Source organism: Dermacentor andersoni, chromosome 1, assembly GCF_023375885.2.
Source record: "Dermacentor andersoni chromosome 1, qqDerAnde1_hic_scaffold, whole genome shotgun sequence".
In the NCBI taxonomy this organism is placed as follows: domain Eukaryota; kingdom Metazoa; phylum Arthropoda; class Arachnida; order Ixodida; family Ixodidae; genus Dermacentor; species Dermacentor andersoni.
Window position 1 is genome coordinate 246,819,791 of NC_092814.1, and position 17,689 is coordinate 246,837,479.

General features: G+C 46.9%; 1 protein-coding gene and 1 pseudogene across 2 annotated transcripts in view; both read right to left on the reverse strand.

Moving 5' to 3' along the window:
- The window catches only part of LOC126547914 (tachykinin-like peptides receptor 99D), a 915,613-nt gene that overhangs the window by 397,396 nt on the left and 500,528 nt on the right, over positions 1-17,689 (reverse strand). For both annotated transcript variants that reach the window (XM_072284127.1, XM_055063611.2), the window contains exon 4: positions 2,883-3,035. The gene's annotated coding sequence lies outside the window, so the exon portion shown is untranslated. The remainder of the gene's footprint in view (positions 1-2,882; positions 3,036-17,689) is intronic.
- Positions 996-13,720, reverse strand: LOC140218628 (uncharacterized; annotated as a pseudogene).

Below are 17,689 nucleotides of genomic sequence, written 5' to 3' on the forward strand. Positions count from 1 at the left end.
GTTCCGAAAGTGAGTTTTCATATTCTTTTTTTTAAGATAGTGTACCCGGTGAAACAAACAATCGCCATCAGAATCCACGCCCGTTGCTGGTTCAAAGACGGGAGGAGCGTCAGCGGAGGAGAAATGACGCATGCGCAGAGAGCCGAAGAAGAGAGATTAGCAGCAGACCGGCGTGCCCGAGGTTAGTCGAGTACAAGTCACGACACATGGTATTCCCCCGGGACAGCATTTCTGCCGGGCTTGCTCAGGAGGCATTCGGATGTTTCCGGTGAGCACGTCAGGCCCCTTGACTCCGCATAAGCTGGTACGACGTCGATGCCGCGTTGCATGATCTCTTGAGGCGTTCGTGGATAATCCACCGCCGCCCACAAGGTCACTTCGTCAGCGTAGAGGTTGTGGTGAAGCCCGGGGATAGAGAACAACAAGTCCGGGAGCCCGCGTATCGCCACGTTAAAGAGAAAAGGGGAGATGACTGATCCCTGCAGCGTGCCCCGGCTTCCCAGCTCTATAACGTCAGTTTCATGTTGGCCGACTTTGATCCGGCATTTCCGGTTGGTGAGAAAGTTTCCGACGTATTGGTATGCTCGGTTTCCGACTCCCAGTTGGGTCAGGCCCTCGAGCACCGCTGCGAGGGCGACATTGTCGAATGCCTTCTTCAGGTCGAGGCCCAGGAGGCACCGGAATCGGCGAGCGTCCACCGGACTTTCGGGTTGCATCACCTGTGTCTTTAACTGAAGGAATACGTCTTGAGTGGACAGGTGTGCCCTGAAATCGAACATGGAGTGGGGGAATTCGTCCCCGTCCTCTACGTGTTCATTGAGACGGTCCAGGACCACGTGCTCGATCAGTTTGCCGACGCATGATGCGAGTGAAATCTGCCTGAGCTTGTCCACATATAGCAGTTTGCCTGGGTTGGGTATCAAGACGATCGTGGACGTCTTCCACTCTTCGGAGATGGCGCCCGTCTTCCAGCATTCGCTCATGTACTTAGTAAGCTACTCTACTGCGGCCACGTCCAGGTTGCGCAGGATCTTGTTGGTCACCCTGTCCGGACCCGGCGCCGAGTTCGTCCACAGCTTGAAGGCGGCGGCCCACACCTTAGCGAACGTAAAGTCTGCGTTTACGTGCGCGTTCGGCCGGCCGCGGTAGGCCGCCGGTAACGCTGTCTTGAGTTGCGGACTCACGTGCTTGTCCCGCATCTCGGCCAGGAACGCCCCCGGGTCCCGGCCATAATTTCTGAGAGTTGAGCATTATCATCGGCTCACTTGGCACATCGCATCGTTGCAGAAGTGTTAAACTTTAATTAAATTAGGGGGCTGTGCGTAATTCAATTAATAATTATAAAATTGTATGTATACATTGTCTATATACATTCGCCTTGCATTTGCAGCCTACACCACGTTTTGCTGCGTAGCGAAGACTGGACGATGCTTCTTTCGGGCCTGTGTTTCCTCGACGCTGAGTGCACGCTTTGGAGTCACGTTTTCTGGTGCGCGTTTACGTGCTCATTCTGGACACGTGACCAGCACGCTGTTGAGGCACCAGCTTCAAGCGCTCTCTTCAGGTTATGGACGATTGTAATGTTTACACTATCACAACCCAGCACGCGACCTCCACAGCCCAGCACCTGCATTTTTGTCGCATAGGAAAGCAAGCACAGCTCGTGCCATGCGCACAAACTACTCATCCCGGCCCGCGGCGGCGCAGACCGGTATGCGCGGAGGCGAGTGCCATCTGGTGGCGTTGCAAGAAACCCAGCGGCACATGCGGCAAGACCATCACAGCGCCCGGAAAGTCGGGCGCTGTGATCTTGGCACACTGTGTGACCACTGATATCTTGGCACACTGTGTGACCACACAGCAGTAACAACTGCTACAAGAGCGGTTTTGAACTATTTGCCGAGCACATGACGAGACCCGAGACCTGAAGGAAAGCACTGTGATAAGTTGGTATCGTATATACGCATGCCTGCTTCCCCTCCTCATCATCATCTTTCATCACACTTTTATGTCCCCTTTCCTTTTTCTCTTGTGCAGAGTAGCAGAACAGAGCTAACAAGCTCAGGTCAACCTCTTTGCCTTTACTTTAATTAATTCTCCTCCATTCCTTATACTTAGATGGTATATAGCCTACCTTGTTCACTTTGCTTAAAACTGCCATCTAGAGGAATAAACACAAAAGATAAATCACACAGAAATCCGATTGCGTGGTACCAGGATACAATGTTTCACAGCCAAACTGTTTATGGCCAGGCTTCCGTGAAATTTTCATCTGTGCGAGCAAACACTATCATCATCAGCAATGGCTCGTGCCACTGCTCGGGCGTTCGTCGTCGTTGTCTTCTTCCACAGCTGGCTCCGATGGCGCTCGTCATGCCAGCGTTCCCGTACTACTCCTCCCTCTGCGAAGGCGCTGACCGCACTGGCCCACTGCCAGTCGGTGCGGTGACTTCGCTCTCAAATCCTTTGCCTCAGTATATCGCGAATCGAAAAGACGAATGTATACAAGGAATGTGTGTGGAGAATGTATAACACGAATGAACGTGAATGTATAAAAATACACGTGTGCGCGTGCGTTTCTTCATGATTCAAGACAATAAATGTGTTCGTACCTTTGTTCAAAATTCTGTGTCACCTCTTTGTCGCTCGCTATACAACTTCGCTGGTCATCCACCATCACAGAGTAGAATGGCTCGTGACTTTTTATTTCTTTTTACTTTTTAGGTCGCAGGTTGGCAGAACTCCGGAAGCCCTGTTTAAGGGGCTCGTACTGCCGCGGCAGAAGAGCAACCCTGAAGGCCAAGGCGGCGTCCAACACGCGCCGTTCCTCCAGGCGTGCTCATAGCTGCAGTGCCGGTGCGCCGCCGCTGTACGCCACTTACTTTTGCCGACTGCCCGCGGAGCACAGCTACGGGCTTCCTTCAAAGCTTGCTGCACCTGACGCCACGACGTACGGATGCCGGATAAGGTGTCACTCGCCAACGTGTCGATAAGGTGTCGCTCCGATGTGGTCCGGAGCTCTCGCAAGCGTACGACTGAAAATAAAAAAAAAGAAGGAAGAAAGAAAGAAAAGGCATTAACAACGGTCTCTCCACACAGACAAAGCAATTAAACAGAGCGGTATAGTTCTCCCAAGGGAAACGGTCTTTCTGTGAGTCATTAAGCGGCGCTCTATGATTGCGCATCAGATGATTCCGGACGCCCTTCTCGATGGGAAGTTAGAAATGTTTTAATGATGTCCTCATGAGCGCTAAAAATATCGAGGCGCGTGTTGGAGTACGCTTCAAGTATCCTCCATGGCATGTTTGTTTTTGTTTTTTTGTTTTTCAAGGAAACATGTCAGCATTTGTTGTGGCTGTTAAAACATTAGCTTCCGCTAGTCAAAGCGAAATTTTATGCTTTCGTATGAACGGTCAAAGACAAAGGGGAGGCATTCGACAAAATGAACGATACGCAACCGACAGTTCCCCGGGAACGCGTTGCTCTAAACAACAATAATAATAATAAACAATTTTTTCCCACCTATATTCCTGGACATAGGGACATTTCTTTTTTGCACTATACAGAATTCTTTTAAAAATCGCCTACGGCAGATAGCGTGTTTGTAGTCCTTGAGCTAAATTACTGATGATGGCACGAGATTCGACATATGCGGCATCACTCTTGCGGTGCAAATGCACTGTTGTACAACTTCCTTTAAAAAAAAACTGATTTTATGCATTGAAGCAAAATTGTAACTGGAACGCCAATGCATTTCGTCGCCAACTTCTGGAAATATTATCTCTGATTTAGTGTCATCCAAAAAATTCCTTCGAAGTGGGTACGAATTTCGAGCTCTCCGGCTACAATTCGTACATTTGAATATGTTTGGTAAGGTAGTTAATAAATAATTTAATTAGTGAACTTATGTTTGAACTTATGTTAATTTGTCGACCATGAAGTTCGATTTCTCGTGCAATGTTCGTCTCCGTGAGTAATCCAGCTCTATAGGTGAAATTATGCTATCACACACAGGGAATTTTTAAAAAGTCTGTACGATCTGAAAAAAATAACAATACCTGGAGTAAACGCCCTGTACTTGAGATAAAAGCAAACCTTTTCTATGACTCTTGCAATTTAGTCCTCAGTGTGCTCATCTCACTGACATCGTACCTCTACGAGAGATTTACAAAATACATAAATGTGTTTCTTTTATTGAGAAGAGATACCTCACGTGGGCAGAAAGTCCAAACGGACGTAGTGAGGGGTCGTGCGCCAAATTTAAGTTTTCGGGAACCGTCATGTTTTTTTATTTCATTTTATTTAGTGCATAAAAAATCCCCGTAACGCCGGCCACGGACTCGTGCACGAGAAACCTTCGCATAACCACGGCTATGCCTGAGAAGCTGGTTGTTTTTCAGTGCCACTACACGTAGCTTCGGGTGATAGGAAGTAGTGCTTTGATTGTAACTTTTGGTTCATGAAAACTGTATGCCCTGAGGAGCGGCGCGCTGGCGTCTGGCTCCCAAGGGCAGCATAAAACTGCGACATATCGCGCATCATGCTATGCTAAATACTTCTGGCAAGTTCTGACGGAACAGCTTTTGAGAGGCAAAGGCGGCTCAGGATCAATTACTGCCCATGTAGCTTTAGCCGGGTGCACAGTGGCTCCAAAATTTCTGGCACAAGTTCCAGCATAAAAGTGAACACACGAAAACAAACAAGCATCAAATAAAACACCGCAAGCTGCCGTATAGGTTGAGCAGAGCGTTAATGAAAAGAGAGGCAACTTAATTTGCAGACACTGTTTGGCCTAGCTGCTCCGGAGACCATTCGCAAGAGCGCCAGTACACACAATGCGTGCTGCAAGATGTTTGCTTAGGCACCGGAAGAAAATTAATTATTAAAAAAAGTGCTGACTTATTTTATGGCGGAGCCTGCATTGAAGGAACAACTGTGAGAACCCGAAACCTATGTACATTTCTTATCGAAGCTGTGGCTTCTTGCAAGACAAGTACTGATACGGTTCTCTCTTCGTTCTTGCCACCAAAAACAGCAGTGGCCCATTTTGTATTAGTGGAACGAAAGAGCGAGAATTCTTTCTCTTTGTATTTTCAGTTTTCAATAAAGCATTTTCTCCGATACTTTTATACGCCTGCAGCCTTGCCACTGGGAGCCAATTGCGGTAAATGTGGGCCCGAGCGTGAATGCAGAAAGTTAGATAGCTGGAAAGTTAGAATACGTTGAAGTAAATATTAGATATCCCCTACACCCGAAGCTTTACAGGAAGAAAGGGGATATGTTCAAGTAGCGAGACTTCAGGGGAAAGAAAAGCTACGAGAATTTTAAATTACAATGCGGCCGAATGGCAATGGTCCTTTTTTTTCCCTTTATATTTAAACCCAGCCATTCACAACTGTATAAGGAGTCTGTTTTATTTCGCATTTGCCATTCAATTGTTCTCCTCAATGTGCTCTTGCGAATTCAGGCAAATCGAGGTGGCCTCGAAACTCCTCTACTTCCCAAGCTTTGCGTTTATTTTCTCCTCTCGATGTTTGTTGTCTTGCTGGTGTTTCGAGAAATTTTCTACCTGGCAGGAAACAGCACCTCGCTTCTGCTAAGCACTAGGAAGTCAAATCTGAAAGTGCTTGAGAGCACGGACGCCCAGGCGCTTAGAACCTGTCTTGGTCTTCCGAGGTGTGCCTCGAGCCGCTGCAACACCTGTCATCACTAGATCATCCCTTCAGTATACGTACTATGCCGCCATTGACGCACTTAGAACACATCTTCGGCATCTTTCCCGGTCGCAGTCTCAACGCCTTGATTCTGTTTAGTAAAGTGGACCCGAGGTAACATTTTCCAGAATTGTAGCCTCCTACCGCTGATATCTTCCAACTGGTTTCACGCCTGCAGCGAGACCACCGCCCGCTGCATGGTGTCTCCGGCAGCCTCAAGTGCGCCTATCCACTCCGAAATTAAAGAAAAAAAGTCCAGCTTGGCCATATTTGGCCTGAAGAAAGCCGCTCTTCGTCTATGACGTGATGCGTACTCCTATCGAATTCACATGTGCACTGATGGCTCTTCACCTCTGACAAACTCCACTGGTGCGCGGGGGTCAGTTCGTCGACATCGACCGGCAAGAAGTTGATATTTCTAACGTTTCAAGATCGACAGGGTCAGAAGTTGTCGCTCTCCGTGTACTCTTAAGCACAGTTACCCCCTTTGGATCCTATCTTGCCACACAGCGATAATCGTCATCTGTACTGCCCACATTTCCTTTCTTTAACGCTGCGAGCCCGTTGCTTCCGTGTCACGAACGGCATGCGCGTTATCTGCTTGACACAGCATTCTCGACAGGAAAGTAGCGAGCTCAGAGTTTTCAAGAAAGGAAACGCAAGCAAGACAAATGACGATTATTGTTGTGTGGCAAATATACACCTCAAAAGGTGCAACTGTTTTTAGAGTAGGGCTATATTCTGCGATTCGAAGGCAGTTCTACAATTTCCCATACACTGTTAAACAAATGTACACCTTTTGGGGTGTATATTTGTCCCACAACAATAACCGTCACATGTTTTCATTGCGTTGCCTTTCTTGAAAACGCTGCGCTCGCTACTTTCCTGTCGAGAATGCTGTGTCAATCTTGCCATTTCGCACTTCACTGAATACCGTGCGGCCATACTCTACGCCGCTTTACAAAGGGAAACATCTCAATGCGTACATGTCATGGCTCTCTGTAAGATCAAACAGGAATTTTTGTGCCTTGTGCTATTTCTAGGTGTGGCAACACCAAGTGGCAAGGTTACACTACAAAGCAGCCTTATCAAAACGCCCCGCTGTTGGCACGGTCCTGTATGGCGACACAGAACGGTGATCCTTTCGCAGCAGCCGTACCAATGTAACGCAAGGGCCACATGAGAGGTTCGGCATTATTACCGCGCGCTACACTGCGCCTGGCGACGAGTCCGTGCGAAACTCGAGAGCGAGCAAAGCTCTGCACGGTGGCTGTGTTTCTGAATAAGCAGCACTATTTCGGTAGTGTTCTTCACCAACTTGCGGCACGCAGAAAGAAAAAAAAAATCAGACAGTTAAGATTGCTTGCGTGTGCAAATCCGAAAGCATTGTAGTCCCTTTGGTGAAATGATTTTTTGCGCGCGTATTCCTTGTCCACGCAAGCTCTCGGCTGCGCTTTAACTGCGCCTCGGTAAGGCCAAATCAAAACGCGCCAAGCGTCTCAACACGCTCGCTTGCCCGCGAAGGGTCCTTAAGGCGAAGGACCGCTCAGCAGCTCTCAATTGGACATCATTAAGTTTTTTTTTTTATTTTACAAACTCATTTTACACACTAATATTGTGGCGCCACCTCCTGCCCATTGGCTGCGCCGTCACGTGCCCAGTGATGCGCGCACGAGGCCACGCCTTTATTCCGCCAGAACCGTGGAGCCACCGCAGCGTCGTGTTCGCAGCCCGAGCTCGATTCCCACCCACACCCAAATGTACCAAATTCCCTTTTCAAAGCCATTAATTTACTTCGCTTGCAGGAACCTGCCCGAGAAATTCGGCGTCAATCTGAGCCTCTTTCTCACATGTTCCGACTCCTTGCGCCGTCGGCCATTTTCGGTGCCATCGCTTTATCACGCCGGATTTTGTTTCACAGGACATATAACGCCTTCGCATTAAAAAATAAAAAAAATATTCACAGTGATTCACTGCGCTGAAGAAATATCATGCACTATGAAATTTTCGAGGCATTTGGCACATTATTTCTTTTTATGTGTATGTGAAGGTGACACCACACACCCTCTCCGGGCAAATATCTATTCCCCAGAGAAGTGCATTTTCCCTCACTAAAGGACAGCTAATATTTATAACGGGAACAGTATATTCGTGACAAAATGACAATATTTGCAGACCAATTATCATTGCCGAGGCGGACATCAAAATTTATGCAATACTTTAATACGTTCAATAATTAAGCAAGCTTTACTTATCCTATATTAACTTTTGGGTCGATGTTTCGATGGTAGATTGAAGCCGACCAGTGCTGATAGCACATAAACTGAACAGATTTATTCGAACTATGTAAGTAGTACCATGAAAGGAAAAATTGGCAACCACGCGTGTGTAGCACGAAGTTACAAAAAAAAAAAAAAGAACTCGGATTTTCGAGAAACCCGTGTGGGCTCCCTTATGGCTTCGTGCTAAATACGGATGGATGTCAATTGTTTTCCTTTCGAAAACCTTCTTCTAGGGGAATTTTGCAGAACCTATTTGCGATATAGCACCACTTTCGAGATATTCAACCAAAATTATGACAATATGTGCTAGCAGTGTAGTTAATTTCCGACAAAGCCATTCCTTCCGTACTGCGTAAGAATAAGTATGTATATGACGCCGATGCGTAGTTAATGAAAGAACTTGGGCTGGCTTTAAAACCCGACATTGTTATTTCCAGAGCTTCTTTTAACAGAAAGTATAGAATGGGAACTAGACAAAGAGGACTCTGTCCTCTGGTTACTCTGTTCTTCCTATGGAAGCGCTGGAAATATTTACAAAACTCTTAATTTTTTGGCAAATGCTGATGCTAGTCTCATGATCGGCTTATATTACGGAATTGCAACCCATAAATTTAAGCAATTAATTCAGACGCTAACTATTGAAACAAATTCACGATGTTATACGTGGTTTACTGCAAAAATCAATATATTCGCCAGCTCTATGAATATTGACCTTAGACAGTGTTCATAAGGACCCATAATCGTGAAAATTTCGGGTAACATCACGTCCTCATTTTCTGACGCTGAGGATTCCACCACTTATGACAGCGACATGCGTTATAATGGCACAGTCTTCGCGGTGACGGCCCATAGCAAATGGTACTTGAAGCGGGACGTGGTTTGCCTACGAAATAAAACCAAAAAGGAACAATATGCGGCGGGTAGCATCCGTCTAGTTGACACTGTTTATTGCTTGTGTGTCAAGCAAGGAACGCAATCTTTTGACCCAACCGACCACAGAAACGAAGATGCAGATGGTGTTTTCTCGTCAGCAAGACTTCACCGAATAGCCTAATCGTCAACCGCTACCAACTGCAATTTGGGCCGGTGATGGGCCTCCAGTGTGACGTGACATTTGCGCCTTTCATCAAAGCAGCCCTCAAGAATGCATGGACAAGCCTGGACGAAGTGTTACGCAGAGGGTCAGTCAAAAGCAATATACGGCTACAGAGATTTGAGAAGCTTGTTCTGAAGCGTACGCGATGCCGGCTCACCGAAGATATCAAAAGTCAGCTGAAAAGTGAACATAGATTTCGGAGTTCTCCAAGAACGGCAACGAAAAATGATACATGAGGTGAAGTAACGACTAGGTTTGCAAAAAATTCCCGAGTCAAAAGAGGCCAGTAAGAAGCCTCGCGGCACCTGATATCTTTTGAGGAAGACGATACCCTTTTCTTAATATATGCCAATGAGAATAACGGGTGGTCTTCTTTTAATGATAAAATACGGAAACCGGATCGCCAGGAAGTGCTATATACGACCCGCAGTTGTTGGATGAAACACCCTTATGTTGAGAGGAGTCGAAAGCCAAAACTCATCGCAGCATCCCCCTTCCATGCAGACGAATCGTCAGATGCAGCATTACGCTTCAAACAGAAATCCAGACGTCAAAGCACATTATATCCGAACTGTGTACGCGCGAAGCGCACCTGCTGGCGGTTTCGAGCGGGTGCCCACATGCGCGTTCAGAACACCACGTACGGGGCATTATGCCAATGTGCACCACTTGCCAGATGTGTAACCAGATGTGTAACCACTTAAGTGCTTCTACGCTTTTGTTGACTTCAAATAGAGCACACAGCACTTCACTCGACAATGTTTCCCAAGCAACAATGAGTAAAAATTCGATCTTACACCTATTAAAACCATCAGTCAGCTTAAAAGACGTTCGCACTGCGTACGGAAACTTTTTCCAAATGAACTATTTTTTAATAACGTGAAGATTCCAGCCAGAAAGGTAGCGCCAAAATGCTTTTGAAGCAGTCAGTCCATTAGGCCTAGTGTGCAATCATGTGTATGCGCAATGTCGATAACTAAAGAAAACAACAAAAATAAAATGTGAAAATGTAAACAAATGTTCTAAGACCTTTGCTGACCTAGTCGAATCCAATGTTCGAGCAAACGAACAAAAACGAAACGTACGCGGTAATATAAAGTATTGCTGCCGGATTTCCGGACTTCCTGAATCTGTTTTTACTTCCTGCCGAATGGCTGCCTGATCCCAAACGTGCTTGACTCACGTGTGCCTTCACTTTAGCGCTTTCGCGAATTTTGTATCCTACGTCCTCACCACCAACGTGGCTTTTAGAGCAAGGATGAAGGGCGCCTGATGTCATCCATTAAAGGCGTCGGCAGTTGCGCCAGATCGATCCGTCTGATCTCGGTACCTGAAGGGTCCTTCTCGCTGGAACTTTCATCTCTGACGGGCGTTCGTGATTGCTGAGCTTTCCAGTGGGCGGAAGTTTCAAAGCACTCGAAACCAAGCTACGGAGATGGTTCTTCGTAAAATCCCAACCAAAACATCTGTCTCACACTCCATGGCGTCATTAAAGGGGTCGCGAAACATTTTCAATAGCCATCCTCCAGTTTTGAATCCATAATCCCTGGTTGTTAGGGTGCGTTTCTCCTACTGTCATCGATATAATAGGAGACGTTGGCCTCTTGACAGGGCCAGAGCCACAAATCGTCGACACAGTAAATAAACAGTAAAGCTACTGCAGAGCACCCACTAATGCTTATCGAAGTATCTTAGGCATTTAAATAATAAAAGGAGCCACTATCCACTATCTTCTCTTCATGCTGGCGTAAACAACGCTCACAAGCGCGTTTGGCAGGCATATATACTAGGTGATAATTTCTAAGTTTTCCGGAATTTTTTCTAAATATTGCGTGTGGCAAATAACATACCTCTTGTATTTGAGATGGATTATTATATGCGGATAAAAGTAGCACGAGAAATCGAAACACATGTACAAATAATTATGAAAAATTCAATTACCTGTCTAATTATTTACTTTACGGCAAATATTGCACTTGATGAATTGTAGCCGGTGAGTTTGCAAATGGGTCTCCAGGATGACAGCAGTTTCCAGATATTATTTCCTAAAGTGTGGGAAGAAATAGATATTTGTCCCAGTTACTTCTTGTGCTTCAATGCTTAAAAAGAGCATTGAAAAGAAAAAAACAAGCATTGGCTAATCGCGCTTAGTGGGAGTTCTGTGGCGGTGGGGTACATGTAACGAAGCACGTGGGAAGCTTGACCCGCACGTTTACCACACGAAATGACCGGTGTAGCGAGATAAACACCGTTGCACACACGCATAAAAATAAATCAATAGAAAGGAAAGGCAGCCGAAGAAACCATATCAAAAAGAATGAAGGAAAAATGAAACAGAAACGTTTCGGCCCCTCATAGTCACTGCCGCGAAACTCCATTCATCGGAAATGCGCGTGCATGCGCTGCAGTTGCGTCAAACTCCGCAGCCGGGTGAGATGCGCGACGTAGAGCTTCGCATTCCATGCAAGCAGCGGCTGCTACCCGGTTCACAGAAGCACACTGTGTCTGCGGCTTCCAAACCGCCGAGTGACGCCCACAAATTGAAGCCGCACGAGAAAAATCAAGTTAGCGTGGCGGTGGCCGTCAAAAGGGCCGTGCATGCGGAAGATCTCGGCGGCAGCCAGTGCCGTCGCGCCTCGCCGCGGGGCACTTTTGCTCGGCGGCGAAGCACTAGGCGCAGGAGGAGGGCGGGTGCGAACGTCATTATTTGCCCCTGGGGCTTCCGCGCCAGCCTCTCGGTACGCGGTAAGAGTCCACAGAAATGTGCCGAGCACAAACGTGTGTGCGCGCGCAGCGTGTACGCGGACAGTTGAGAGCAGCGATGACATGGATTGATTCGGTTTCCAAAAGCTATTGCGCCGTTGTCGTCCGTGCCCGGGGAAGCCAGCCGTGCGCGGCAGGTCACTAGGGGCGGGGCAAAAAGGAACAGGATCCTTTGAGGCGTTGTGATTTAGAAGACCGGCGGCGTGAAGGAGCGCGCATGCCTGGAAATTAAAGAGCCAGGAAGTGACGCCTATAATGACTCGCGCGGCTAACGAGTGCGCGCTCACAGGTGCCCCACTGGCGTTCAGTAAATAACGAAAGAGTGTTGCTGCAAATGCGCCAGCTGCCGAACGGAACAGCATGCGATAACTCCGGCACAAGCCAAGTCGGCACAGGATCTCGTATGAATATCGTATGAAGCATGAACAGCTCCTCTAAGCTCAGAGAAAAGAAAGGCTGAGAGAAAGCTTTGTCAGTCGAGGCTCAACCAAGTGCCAATACTATTACCCTATAGATCTAGGGCGACGCGTTTTTGTTTGAAGCCATGTCCGGTTCGCCCGTACATTACCTTCCCGTGAAGGGCCGCCGTTCACCTTCAAATATGGGCATAGAGTGATGAGATTAGTTGTGCAAAAAGGATATACCTCGTCTACTAAACGTTCAAGGTGCGTGCAGTTTCCAGCTGAATGCAAGCCGACGATGCTTGTCATTTGCGAACAAAGCAAGAGCTGACGGAACCGAATGCATTCGATTTAAAAATATTGAATTTTCTAACATTGCACCAATCTACTTGTGGCCTCCTTGAACAGTACATATAATAATTATAACATTCATCGCATAGGACGCACATCCTTCTTTTTTCGTTCTTTGAAAGTTTAAAGACTTAATGTTGCGACAAACGCCGAGACGTACTTGTGAAACGTCTTTATTCCATCTAGTTCTGACATAACTGTAACAGGCGTGCCCGAACTTTGTCGGTGTGACACAGTGTAACTCATTTCCCGCGACAGCATAGTCCAGCTGCTTAACTACTTTGATTTTACACATTTTAGCCAAGTGCCCTTTTTTTCGACATTCGTAACAGGTACTGTTAAAGAATGGGCAACTTGCTGGCGCATGGTGTCCCGCACATCGATGACACGGAGCTTGAGTCCCATGCAACGGTTTTTTTTTACTCTTCGCGAATGCGTTGCTGCTGGCGTTCTTGCCAACACTTGATTGTTGACGCCGTCCTGTTGCCTGTGTTTGCCAGTGAAGGTCGGAGACGCGCGCAGAAAGAGCTTCGCTTTTAGCCGAGACCATTTGCTGAGTGTCTTTCGACGCGGATTCCATAGCCACAGCGATAGTGCAGGCGCGTTCCCAGGTCAGTTCAGAGTCAAGCGTGGCTAACAGTCAGCAGCGTATAGAATCTGTTTGAAGGCCGGCGATTAGTCGGTCCCGCCGAGCTTCCTCTAAAAACGCCCCCACCCACAAACGCGCACGTTGCTGCCAATTTCTTGAGACCCACGATAAAGTCCGTCACGCCTTCATGCTTCTCTGATTTTCGTCGGTAGAAGCGATACCTTTCCGTCACCACGGAACTCTTGGGAGTGTAGTGCTTTTGCAGTGCACAAACGGCGTCCTCGAATGTCCCCTTGGTAGGCGTCTTTGGATGAAGCAAGCTCCTGAGCGTTCCGTAAGCCTTTTCGCCAATTGTAGTCGAGAAGACGAGCACTTTCTTTTCTCCTACAATGTCGTTGGCGGCGATAAAGCACTCGAGTCACTCGAGGTAGACTTCGAAGACACCGGTGTCCGGGTCGAACTCCGGCAGCTTGCCAAGTGCAGCTCCCGACGTAGCCATCTTCAGTGCATCTTCCAGTATCCCATCCGCTGCGACAAACGCCGAGACGTACTTGTGGAACGTCTTTATTCCATCTGGCGTACAGGCCGCGTCGCAGCAATGAAGAAAACTCTCACCTCACATCGCACATGCGCAGAACAAACACTCAAGTCCCTTAATCCCAGTCGCGGCACACTCTCGCGCCGCGTTCGGTGAAACGTGGCCGCGCGTTCGATGTAATACTTACATGAAAAACATATACCTTAGTCCGGGCGCAAGCACCGCCCTTCTTTCGTTAAGGAACGGCCAACCTGATAAAAGGCCCGTGGCAAGAAAACACCGAGTGATCTCCACAAAGGCGCATGTAAAATCAAGTGCTCGAATAGGAGACAAGACTGGCCGAGTATGAGAGAGAGAGAGATAGACAGATAGATAGAGAGTGTGCGGTTAACCAGAAGCAAATCACCGGTTTGCTACCCTGCACTTTGGTTGGGGAAAAAGGGGGTTGGAAAGGATCGAGGAGGAGAGATAGAGAGCAATAAAAACAAACAAAAAGGCGTTCACTGAGTCCTGTAGATTGTGAGAACCACAACAATGCTTTAGCAGTCTTCTCATTAGATATGGAGTCATGACTAGGTTAGAGGATCATCTCTCCCGACAGGGGTCGGTCATCGAACCTGTTGATAACGGCAGTAAGTGAGCTTCTCTGCGCACAATACTCCGGACACTGGCACCGAATATGGCTGATGGTTCACTCTCCACCGCAGTGGTCACATGCTGTGGTGCCGTTAATTCCTATACATCTTGCAGAAGGGGTAGGAATCGGTTAACGCCACGCCTAAGCATAGTCTACATAAGAGGGTAACTTGGCACACGTGTGAAGTAATAGTTGCAGATGAATTTTGTGAGCTTATTTCCAGACCTGCTTTTTCATCGCAATGTGCAGAATTTGATATTTCAGTAGTATTGGCTAAGCGAAAAATTACTGCTTGCTACTGGGCCCAACATCTTCAATTAGATATACTTTCACGTTAAGCGAGCTTCAATGTGCAATTGCATCATGTCGCCAAAAGTCCGCTGCTGGGCCGGACGGCATTACGTACAATATGCTAAGAAACCTCGGACCGACAGGTACAAATGCTCTCTTAGATATCTATAATAACTTATGGATAGAGGAAACTGTACCTGACTCTTGGAAAATCGCTCGAATCATACCAATTTTAAAACCTGGTAAGACGCCCTTGTGCCTTGAATCCTTCCGTCCTGTTAGTTTGACAAGTTGTAAATGACTGACGCGCGACTTCAATGGTGGTGTAATGAAACGAATGTGTTGTCCAACTACTTAGTAGGTTTTAGAAAACATAGATGCACAATGGATGCAATATTAGATATAGTAACTTGTGTGGAGCACGAGCGTGCACGTGGAAACATGACGATAGCAGTATTCCTAGACATCAAGAGGGCATTTGACACTGTTAGTCACGTTCATGTTCTGCTAAGCATGTTGGAACTTGGTCTGTCCGGCAGGTCCTTGCGATGGATTTCTGAATTTCTATCAGGTAGCAAAATATTTGTTCAGACGGGTGAAGAAAAGAGTGCTGAACATGTCAAACAGGGAGTACCGCAGGGAAGTTTACTCAGTCCCTTCCTTTTTAACTGCGTCATGGCTGACTTAACAAGAAGGCTGCCATCACAGTTAAAGTTTTCACTGTATGCAGACGATGTGTGTATTTGGACATCTGGGTCTAATGCTCAACTACTTCAGATGGCATTGCAAGACGGCATAAATATCATCAACCAATTTTTGAGAGAGAGAGGAATGGTACTATCACACGCAAAGACAGCTGTATTGCCCTTCACTCGGAGGCAGTTAAAAATTTCACTCTTAATCTGGAAGGATACCCCCTAATGATTGTCACACAGCATCGATTTCTTGGCATAATACTTAATAGGCAGCTATCCTGGGCACCCCACATAAAAAAAACTCGAAAACGAGGTCAATGCCATAGTGACTGTACTTCGCAGACTTGCAGGCACATCATGGGGCGGATCAGTATCGTCCATGCTGACCATTTACAATGCATTAATACAACAAAAAATTGCGCGTTTCGCGCCTATCTTACACGGACTTTCCCACACGTCAGAAGAGCGACTTCAAAGACTTTTAGCTAGAGGACTACGTCTATGTCTAGGAGTTCCACGAGCGACTTCTAGTTCTCTTGTAATAGCTGAGGCTCGCCAATCACCATTTACAGTTATGCGAACTACAGAAACATGCCCGCATTATTTCCGTCTTCAAACCCAGCATAAAAACCACCCATTGGCTCTAGACATAATGAAACGAGATAGAAGTTACGTTCACATAGAAATTCACGAAAATCTTCACATATTGCCAAGAAATGAATTTTGGAACTCAGACATCGAATATCCTCCATGGCTGCTTACAGTTCCGAAAATCAAATTGTCAGTATATGGGATATTCAGAAAAAGAGACATGTTCATTCAAGCTGCTCAACAACTAGCACTATACCAGATATATATGCGGTATTCAGGATACACACACGTCTATACAGACGGCTCCAGTACAGCAACCTGTTCAATTTCATCATTCATTATACCGCACCTCAACAAACAAGAATCATTTAAGTTATCTCGTGCGACTTCGTCCACAACGGCTGAACTGTTCGCAATCCTATGTGCGATAAAATTTATATTGTCAGTAACAGATACGCAAAAATGGGTAATTTTTAGCGATTCACAGGCGGCTCTAACATCACTCTGCAGCACAAAGGGGAAAACATTCAGTGACAGTATAATATATGAAACACTTAAAAACCTCACAAACGCTAGCGAAGCGAAACATGCAGTACCATTCCAGTGGATACCAGGGCATTGCAACATTCCTGGCAACAATTGTGCGCCAACATCTCCTTATATCATATCAATAAAAAAAAAAGGGTAACTGACCGAGTTACCATAAATTTGAGCCATGGAGCTATAGCTACTCAAGAAATGAGTTGTCGCTGGTGCTTTCTATATGACGGCACGCGAGAAAAAAAGTTTACCGGTACTTCATTTCTCATTGCGTGGCGACCTAATTGCTCACGTTTTTTTTTTACTCAAACTGGTCAGCGCTCTTTCGCGAAAACGAACGAACGAACGAACGAACGAACGAACGAACGAACGAACGAACGAACGAACGAACGAACGAACGAACGAACGAACGAACGAACGAACGGACGAACGGACGGACGGACGAACGGACGGACGGACGGACGGACGGACGGACGGACGGACGGACGGACGGACGGACGGACGGACGGACGGACGGACGGACGGACGAACGAACGACCGACCGACCGACCGACCGACCGGCGCGTGTGTGGTTACACGAAACTTATATTTGCATATTTAACCTTGTAATACCCCAACGCAGTCAAGGATGATTACTTTATACCTTTATTCACGAACACGAAGAGTACATTTGCACAAAAAACAAATTGCTCACGTTTTTGTTTACTGAAACTGGTCAGCGCTCTTTCGCGAAAACGAACGAACGAACGAACGAACGAACGACCGACCGACCGACCGACCGACCGACCGACCGACCGACCGACCGACCGACCGACCGACTGACCGACCGGCGCGTGGGTAGTTACACGAAACTTATATTCGGATATTTAACCTTGTAATACCCCAACGCAGTCAAGGATGATTACTTTATACCTTTATTCATGAACACGAAGAGTACATTTGCACAAAAAACAAATTGCTCACGTTTTTGTTTACTGAAACTGGTCAGCGCTCTTTCGCGAAAACGAACGAACGAACGAACGAACGAACGAACGACCGACCGACCGACCGACCGACCGACCGACCGACCGACTGACCGACCGGCGCGTGGGTAGTTACACGAAACTTATATTCGGATATTTAACCTTGTAATACCCCAACGCAGTCAAGGATGATTACTTTATACCTTTATTCACGAACACGAAGAGTACATTTGCACAAA